Genomic DNA, 10,326 nt, shown 5'->3' with positions numbered 1-10,326 from the left:
AAAAACAGCACTACTGGAATGGCACCAACACTCGTTTGTGCACGCCAAGTTAGCCCTTGCTTTGTTTATGTTGGCTGTCAAATTATGAGCAACTGTAAGTTAGGCGCCAAAAGGAGAACTGTGCTCAGTTAGCAGTAAGGGCAAGGGTTTTATAGCAGCAGGCAGTTGGATGTGTGTAATTAATTTCTGTACCGATTTTGTTCGATTTTTTTTGTAACTTGAAGTTGCTTGATTTACCTGTTTCTATTCAGGCAACAATTAGGTAGGTTAATAAATATTCGGGCAGGGAATGATCATGAAAGTTAAAGCTGTCAGAAATAAATGAATTAACAGGTTAAAATCCTGTTTGTTAAATAGGTAGACATTATTTTAGAGATGTTCTGAAAAGATATTTGATATTTAAAAGCTGAGTGCTGTTATCAGAAGAGTTCCTTAGGATTAGCTAAAGTAAAGCAGTTTTGAAATCAGGAGTTTTGGGTTGACTCATCAGCCATGAAGGAGTTAATAGATATTAAGATTATTCATTTTTTAATTTTCACATGCTGCATGGTCCAACTAGCTTTCATATTTTAAACATAATAGGCAAGACAAACTCGAGCCAAACATTTCATTAGGGCACAAAACCAAAACGTAAACATTTGGGATTATTCCACTATTCCATTCATTAGTACACTCCCTACATGCCCTCCAAGAATGAGATTGAAAGCAAACAATTTCCTATTGAAAAAATCAAAAACACAAAAGTGCACATAACAATGTTCACTCCAAACCAGAAAAAAATGTTCAATTGTGCCCTTTTCTTTTTCGTTAGTTTTTCATGGTTAAGGAACTTTCTATATTATAAAGTGAACTTTTCATACATTCTTAACACTAATTCACTTCAAAACAAAGTTTAGTTTACGTTTCACAAAGGATTCATGCAGAAAAAAAAATCATCGAAATACAATATTTAATAAGGCCCGCGGATACTGTTTAGTACACTTTTGAAGAATTTTTATGTTTCACATATACCTTATCTACACCATTCGATCACAAAACTTCACCAATTGGATACTAAAGCCCTATGTCAGTTTTTATGTGCAACGGTAAAAAACACGATTTAAAACCATTTCTGATTACTTTTTTTCATTTTAACTATGGTCCCCTTCGAACGAGCTGTCAAGTAGGACCTTTTCTGTCAAGAAGGACCGAGAGGTTATTTTTTCAAAATTGATTTAAAAATCCATTTTAAACTCTTTGTGGTCGTACAAAGGGTAATTGTACTCAGAAAAATAAGCTTTATCGCTGTAAACAATAATATCAGCAATCTAAGCTTCATTTTAGGACCCAATTATCAAAATTTCCGCTGAATTCCTCATTATTTCTAACTAAACAAAAAGGCCCATAAACATCATTAAAAACAACAATCAGGTGAAATCGCTTTAGTGCCCTTTCAGTTCTCTTCGAAATTGCATTTAGAAAGGGCCCATTATGAACATCAGTTGGAAAGTTAAAAGGGCCCAATAACGAGAACTGCGATAACTTGAAAGTTTCAGCGATGATCTATCTATATGATTTCGTAATTGAAATACGCATCTTTTGGTACCCTAACATGTACCCAGGTTTCTAAGCGAAGATGGCGTTTGAATGGCGAACGTCCGAAATGTCAAAATCACGTGGTGGTACCAATATTCCGAAAAAAGTGTGCCATGGCATGACAGCCACATTTGTTTTCTAATGTTGGTGCTACTGCGTGATTTTAACACTTCGGATGTTCGCTATTCTAACGCCATCTTCGCTTAAAAACCTGGATAGGTCATCACTGAAACTTTCTGGAAAAAGACGATTTTTTGCCGTATTCGTCATTTTCCCATTTTTGCGCGTGGTGCGTCGAAAACCCCAGTTTTTATTTTTTTTAAATCGTATCTCAGAAAATTGGAAACATAGCTTCACAATTTTTTGATATGTTATTTAAAACTTTCCGAGGAATCAGGTAAACATATTTTCAGATGTAGGTTCTTTGGTCCCGATACCTTAAAAACAGCATTATAAGTTTTCATACGACCTTTTCAAATGTTAAGCTAGATTTTTGAAACTTCTTACTATTTTTCCCAAACTGCCAAACTAATCACCTTTCTTTTGCGTCTAAGACAGATAAAATCGGATTGTATGGTGCGGAGATATATTTTCTTGAAAAATGTGGTTTTTGCGAAAAATGACGAAATAGGCAATTTTTCGGACCACCCTAGCACGATGTAGGTCTCCCTTATGGCCAAACAAAAAAATACGGGTCTAATTATTTTGGCCAAGGAACCCCCAGAAAAATTGAGCCCGATCGGAGAACTTTTTTTTCGAATCATGCTGTTTTCGTGGGGAATTGCTGTATAGATTTCTTTTCAAATAGGAATTGAAACAAGTTGTCCACTTTTTGCCAGCGATTTTCTCGAATCGCGGTTTTTGGTTTTGTGTCCTTATGAAATGTTTGGCTCGAATTGTCGAGTAAATCGCTACTTTGCTATTAATCGACTTTTTATAACGTCCGTCCGATGAAGCCATTTTGCTTATTATTCATTCATACAAGCTCCGTGCGAATTTTAGGGAAGTTTAAACAAAAATGCTTTGAACTTTTTGTTAAATAATCCTTCAAAATTTGACTAGTTAGTTATAGATTATGATAAGGAATATCAAGAAAAAATGTTTCACTATAAAAACACAAATTTAAAATTTTCTTTTTCAATCGAATGGAATAAATAAATACATTTTGACTTAATTTACCCCTTTACATAAGAAACTCGTTTTTGGAAACTGTTCTCTACAACCTGGTTGCCATGTTTAGTAGGGACCTATAAATAGAGGGAAATGAAATGTTCTGAGAGAAATTTCAAACACCCAAAGTCATTCAAATTTAAGGTTAAAAATCTTGAAATTTTTCTTTAGTGCTGGCAAGATTCGTGTACCGAACAAGCACAAACATAACAAAAATTACCAGATTATAATAATTAACAGTTTTACAATGCTTGTGACTGTTATAAATCTCGTTTTTTGGCCAACATTATTTGAAATTGATTCCAACCTTGTTCTTCCATGGTCTTGTTGCTTGATTGGAACCCCGATTTGACAGTTCGATTGGAACCCTGAGAGTGACATTCCGCCTCTCCATATAGGTTCTCTAATGTTTAGCATTGTTCCATGGTCCATTTTCCATGCTGCATGTTCATGACACATTGTACAAGGAAGTGATTTTTATTCAGTGTTTCTTGGTTCTTTTAGCTTTGATGTTAAGGTAATTTCAGAAAAAAAAGCTTGAAATCTGCTAAATTTTGAATCAAAAGTTTTAATGCGAGGTCAAATTGGTTATAAAATTTGATGAATCCATCGATTTTCAGCAACTTTTCTGAAAAAATATTCTTCAAAATGAAAAAAAAAAAAAACTTTCAAAAAAGTCTATCATGGTGCCAAACATCAGATTTCAGTACATAGGTTAAATGCGTCATGCGTCTCCATTATGATCCTATTGAATGCCTAACGTATAATAACTCATAAACATTACAATTCTTTTACAAAGGATCAAGTTCCTGTAGTTGTATATTTGTCAAATTCTTCCTCATCCTCATTCCTCAACCAAAAAGTTTTACTGGAAAAGACATAAAACTCAAGTTTGAAACATAAACAAATTGAAATGCAAATCTCTCCACAAATGGTACTTTTCGCGGCTCGTTCCATCCCGGCAAATCGGGCAGTTGGTCTTTCCCACCACTTGAAAACATCTTCGCCATTGCAATTGGCCACTTGGCCTCCTCTAGTGCCACAGTATAATTTCGCGTTAATTGGATTTATGCCTGCCGAGAATAAGGGCATTACCTCCTCTCGCCGTGGTGATGCCTGCTAACAAGATTATCCTCACCATCCCTCCACCCTCAGTTGGACCCAGCATGATCCACCAAGCAGCAAAAAATGTGGGAGGGCACGAACAGAATGAACTTTTAAAAACATAGCTTTTAATTTAGTTTTCCTGTAAAAATTTCAAATTCTATATTTTTGGAAGAAATTTTGAATTCGATTAACTGTGTAGATTTTCCTCGTTCCACGGTTTAAAACACTCACCCTCACTGTGAGTGGTCCTTAAAAAGATTTGTGCTACAGACTCACCTGCTGGAATGCGCCCCAAGCTGCTGTGCAGAGAAAACGATTGCCGCCGGGGAGATTTTAATTTGAACGTGGGCGAGATATGCTTATACACCATGGAGATTTTATGAAATGCCCCGGAAAACATATTCCAGCGATAAGCATTTGAATGTCGCTCTTTCTTGGAGAAAGACGAATGTGTTGTTGACAGGACCTGGTGTGTGTGTGCACGTAACATTTTTGAATTCATTCCTCGGAAGAGTGAGCAAATTTAAATTCAATAAGGATGTGTGCAGACTTCTTCAATATGGCTGGCTTCAAAATGTCCAGATGAAGTGGAACTTACGATACATGTAGTTCTCAAATTACAAGTAAATCAGAGAATTTTATAGTAAATGGCTTCCATTAGATCAGATCAGAAGAAATATGTTATTAAAAACTTTGTGTTTGAACAAACACCAGTGATAACCCAGACACGGATTTTCTTTCGTCGATTTTCCTCTTTCATATAGCATCTTCTACGCCCAAAGATATCACGTTTTGTGACTTGTGTATTAAAGCAAGATCTGTTACTTGCTCTATCGACGAGGGCTCATCACCTTGCGAACCGGGATGTACGTGCGTTCGTAACATGTGACCGCACTGTGTTCACGTGATTTATGGATGGTCCATTTATTCAAAAATTATAGGATCACAGAATAAATTATTACAGTTAGAATTTAATCATTCTCCGCCAACTCAAACAGTTTTTGCACAGACCCCTCTTCGATTTCTATAAAAAAATTGCTTTGATGGGCACTTTTTTAGTGATTTGTAGCTCGAAACCGTAAAGGCATGTGTAAAATTGGACGCCCAATTGGATAGCGTATTCAAAATTTAGGAAAAAAAGGTTTTTACACAAAAACGTTACTTTATCCACCTTGGTGCCTTCCTCACATTCAAAAAGTCAATACATTCAGTAAAAATAGCAACATTCCACCTTACCAAGTTTAACAAATTATCTTTATAACTCATTTCTTTTGATAGGGTTCGCAGACCTTCAATATTTCTGGCTCATCAGCAAGGTCTGATAAAAAAACCTATCCAACGATAGTTCGCATAAAAGATTCAGACAATATTTCTATCACAATATCTAAAATCCGGCCTCCAAAAAGTGTATAAATAACACTTAAGTGCTAATAACTTTTGATAGGGTTGTCAGATCTTTGATGTTTTAGGCTCATTTGTAAGGTCTTTTTAAAACCTTTCTGAAAATGTATAACTGATAGGTTTTCTTGCAAAAACCACCCTTTTTACAATCTTCCGGACATACGCAAAAATCGTTTTTTGCCTTTCTCACAAAAGAAAGGTTTAAGGTTTGCTTTTGGAAAAACGCTTTTCTCAGAAATCTTAAAAAATTCGCGCACAGCGGGGAATCGTCCCAGAAAAAAAATCCTATGTCTAATTTGAAGGTTTTGATGGGCTCTTTCGATTGAATTTTAGCCCGAAACCCGGATCTCAAAGCCTGATTTTTGAGAGCTCTTTTTCTGAAATACTTGTGCGATGTCTGTATCCGCTCTTAAAAATTTGGAATTGGGGTCGGAGACGAACATTTTATTTTTCGATTCACAATTTTCGACCAGTTAATGTGGTCAAAGACATTTTTAGAGGTATTTTTTGGCCTATTTTAAAGATAACACTTTTAAATTAAAAGAATTCAGTTTCAAACCAAAAGCCATTCGAAAACATGCGCCATAAACTGCTTGGGCCCAAAATTTGAAGCTTTTCCAAAATTTATTTCCAGAGATATAGCCATATTAGTGTTTTACGTCTTATTTTTACCCTATTTTTTCCTATTAAATTTTTGATTTTACACAGAATCCTAACTGAACATCAAATTCGAAGTCCCGGTGCGTTCTCGCTCGAAAGATCGACAAGTCGTCAAGTCGAAGCATAAACGCCAGCACATTTACGCTTGCGCGTTTTACGCTGCGCGTGAAAGTGTTCTTTCTGGCTTCTCATAATAGATGGACAAAGTGCAATATCGATACATATTTTTTTAAGTTAATCATAGACTAACATTAAAGACTGATTTTTTTTTTCTTATAATGTCAATTCAATATGTTTATCTTTATTAAATATAATTATATTGCGACCCATAATGTACCTCTGAAATTTAAAAAAAAGATTCGATGTTTCTGGAAAAATTATTGCACCAATATATTTGTCAGAGTTTCATCATTTTGTAAGAAAGGCTCTATTTCACCTCTGGTGAAATTAAATCGGGTTTTTAGCATAACATTTGAAGTACTTAACTAAACTTGCTGATTTTAAATAGAGACCTATGGGACCCCAAGACGGATCGAATGAAACTAATACGGTCTGTTGGGTCGCGGATCCTATTATGACAAATTTTTGTATTACCCCCCGGTCACGCAGTGTTTCTCTCATTGACCGCTGGGAGCGCTAGTAGGTTGACAGTACAGACTGTCACGTTTGTTATTGTTTATCTTCGTGATGTTATTTCTGTGATTTAGATTTAAGACTTCGTATTTTGTATAATTGTGAAATAAAGTTCTTCTGTGTTGAACCTCCGAGGAGGCAGGAAGCCTCTCGGAGCCTGAAAACCACCGTGTTTTATTTGTTCGGTGAGAAAAGTCTGCGTCCGCCGTCGTCCCCGAAGCTCCACCGTCGTCCGTGAGTTGTTGGTTCCGGCAGTCCCGCAAGGAGTTAGAACACAACGTAGGGACTGGCCGATTGGGCCGAACACGGTCAAAATCCGTTCATCCAGTCCGGAGATAATCGAGTGACAATTTTTTTGTCCACCCACCTACACACATCCACACAGACATTTGCTCAGAACATGATTCTGAGTCGATATGTACGTGAAGGTGGGTCTACGAGGTCAAATTAATAAGTTCATTTTTCGAGTGATTTTGTAGCCTTTCCTCAGTAAGGTGAGGAAGGCAAAAAGGGGAGTGAATGGTTATGTCAACCCAAGAGAAGTTTGGGGCGCGGACTTAGTAATCTGGATATGACTCTCACCAGATTGATGTTATTTTTGGGGGTGTGTATTATCTATTTTTTTCATCCGTACATGCTTTTTGTGTACACGTTTTCTCATACAATATTACATGCTTTTGCTCACAAAGGTGATGTGTATGCTTTTGCATGCGATTTTACACAGATATTTTTTGCGGTGAACGTCGACTTGTTGAGGTTTTGCTGACCGTATGATTTTGCGTTTTTTTTGCGATATGCATTGCCCGAAAGAAGCGTTATTGATGACGACGTTGAATTCTTCAGGCGGGGAGTATTGTAAATTTGAAACTCGGGTTTATTTATTTTGGCCAATGAACTCCCATGCCAAATTTGAGCCAATTCGGAGCAATTTGATCTGGATCCTGCTGGTTTAACGGAACAACACAAGTTGATCAAAATGACCTCCTCCTGAACACGGAATATGTTTTTTTCTAATAAAAAAAATTTGGGCAAGCAAAATAAAATGTACAAAGATCAAACATTTGTCAAATTGAAAATTATAACAAAAAGAGCGAGCTGCCTTTATTGACAGAAAGTATCATAGTTGTATGCAATCAAATTGGCAATCAAAACTCCTATTGACATCCAGACCTTTCTGTATATTCTTTATTCCATAACATTCTGGCACGGTGGAATATACTGCTACCGTCATCAGGGTTGGATCTGGGAGGGGTGCGATCTCATCCTCCAGACCCAATGTCACCCCTGATGAAGGTAACAGATTTCAACAGCTTGATTTACAAAATGTTGTTTTAAAATATTTTGTTGATTTTTAATAAAAACTTCACCTAATCCACCTTCAAGTGGTTGTTGCCTTCCTCGGATTCACATAGTGAATACATTCAGTCAGAATTGAATAATCCCCCTTAACACATGTTAAATTCTTGACTTTTTTTTGATAAGGTCCTATAAACAAATCGACGGTAACATTTCAAAAGGCATCATGTACATTTTGACACTTTCTGGGTTATTGCATATTCTGAAAGTACTCCTAATAAGCTTCCTCTCCACCAAAAATGAGCAAAAGTTACTTCAGTAAAGTCTGTTTAATCATGATTTTAAATAAAGTAACATAAACAAAATCACTGCCATCAACAGTCCCTGTTTATATAGCCCTGTCAACCTGTCAAACAAAAGACTACATGAACCTCGTGACGAAAAAAAAACATCATGAAAAAAGCGCCATGTACATTCGGCGAAGAAAAACGAATCATAACAAAGCGTCCCCCTCAATGACAGCAGGGTGATATAGACGTTGGTGATTTCAAAAGAAGTTATGTTTGTTTTTCTCAAATAAAATTACGGAAATAATGTTTTATTGAATTTGGATGATCAAGTATCAATAAAAGCAAGATTTTTCATTGTTTGTTGTGATTAGAACATCTTATTTTGCTTTTATATTAAAATGGGAATTAAAAATGGATGCTCAACATTCAAATGCGTTTTTCTCAAAACGCATGGTTTGTACATGATGCTTTTTGAAATGTTGGCGTCGAAATGTAAACATTGAGTGTATCCCTTTCACACCTTATGTCAAAGTCCATCGGAGTAAGCGGGATACACTCAATGTTTACATTTGTTTATAGGACCTTATCAAAAAAAAGTCAAGAATTAACACTTAAGTACTTATAACTTTTGAAAGAGTTGTCAAATCTTCAATTTTTGCACGCATTAGAAAGGTGTTCGGGCCGAAAGCTGTCAGCCCGAAGAAAATTTTACAACTGAGCAGTGTCCAACCCCACGGCTACTGCGATCGACGACAAAGCTGGCAACCGCGCGCCGATGACGACGGTGCGAGAACGAGAGAGAAGGAGAGAACGACGCAACGAACGCACCCGCGTGAGGAGAGTTTTTTGGCGCGCAACGAACGAGTTAGCGCGATCGTGCGAGAAGCTGGGACAAGTTCGCCGCAAGCAGCCGAAGTGACCGGACGGAAGTCGCCGCCGCGGATCGCGAGTTTTTCGGAACAAACAAAAATTAGTTGCTAAATAGATGTAGTAGAGAAACTCGAGTGTTTTAATCGGTGTTGCTTGCGATAATCCGACCCTCCCAAGTGGTTCCCCAAGTCCGCCGGAATAGTGCAAAAATACAGTCCACAAATTGAACTCGAAATCGAACAAAAGGTCTTTCCATCCATGAATCCAACGATGGTTCGCAAGGCAGATCCGGACAATATTTTCATTCAAATATCTGGCTATCCGGCCTCTAAAAAGTGTCTAAATCAAACTTAAATGCTTATAACGTTTGATAGGGTTGTCAGATCTTCAATGTTTTGTAATTTTACGAGTGATTTTATAGCCTTTCCTCAGTAAGATGAGGAAGGCAAAAAACTAACCCATTGATAAAAATTATAATTAATTGAATGATATTGTATTAAAACTATATTATAACTTTATGATCAAAATTAATTCAGCACGATGACTTAAAACAAATACCAAGTGATGCTGCAATGTAAGAAAAGCAGATACAACTTTGCCTCACACAACACACTAAACAACGATGTCCTGTTGAATGCCAACACAACGTGCAGTCCTGTGATGTCAAGTGAGCCAGACAAATTGCGGTCCTGCTGGTTTGCACTGGACTGTGCTGCCTGAGTTGATCCTGGATGGTGCCCATTGCCCATTGGGTAGACCACAGCAATTTGGGATGGATTTCCCGCTGGGCCTGGCTCCATTCGTCGCTGTGCGTGTGTGTTGTTATGCCAGGAAGTCCAACGGTCCAGCGCGGTCAACGGATGTCATTTTCACGCCCATTGTGTGCTGTGCCGTTGTGGTCGATCCTGGGGGTTTGGTTTGGGTCCGGGGGTAATTTGTTTCTCGGGCGGTCGGTCGATTCCGAAGAGACTCCCTTTTCTCTGTGTGATGATATGAAATATGCAGAAAATATGGCCATCAACGTTGTGATTTGATATCGTCAGGCTTGAATTTCCTCCCCCGGAAAACGCTTCGGATGGTGCGAAAGTTTGAAGGTTATTTGAGCTGAAGTGCTATTTTTAACGCGTGTGGCACATTCCGGCAGGAGTTGACTTGCAACGGGAAATTGGATTCGCTCACTTGCCTTGAGGTCATGACTTGGCTTTTAAATGAATAAATCCCTGATGTATTTTTCTGGATCAGCCTAAGTTGTTAAAAATGAATGAATTAAAAATTAAAATTTGCACTACATTTTCGCAAATTACCTTTTCTTTTTTTCTATTCA

Source organism: Culex quinquefasciatus, chromosome 2, assembly GCF_015732765.1.
Source record: "Culex quinquefasciatus strain JHB chromosome 2, VPISU_Cqui_1.0_pri_paternal, whole genome shotgun sequence".
Lineage (NCBI taxonomy): Eukaryota > Metazoa > Arthropoda > Insecta > Diptera > Culicidae > Culex > Culex quinquefasciatus.
This window is presented reverse-complemented; position numbering follows the sequence as displayed.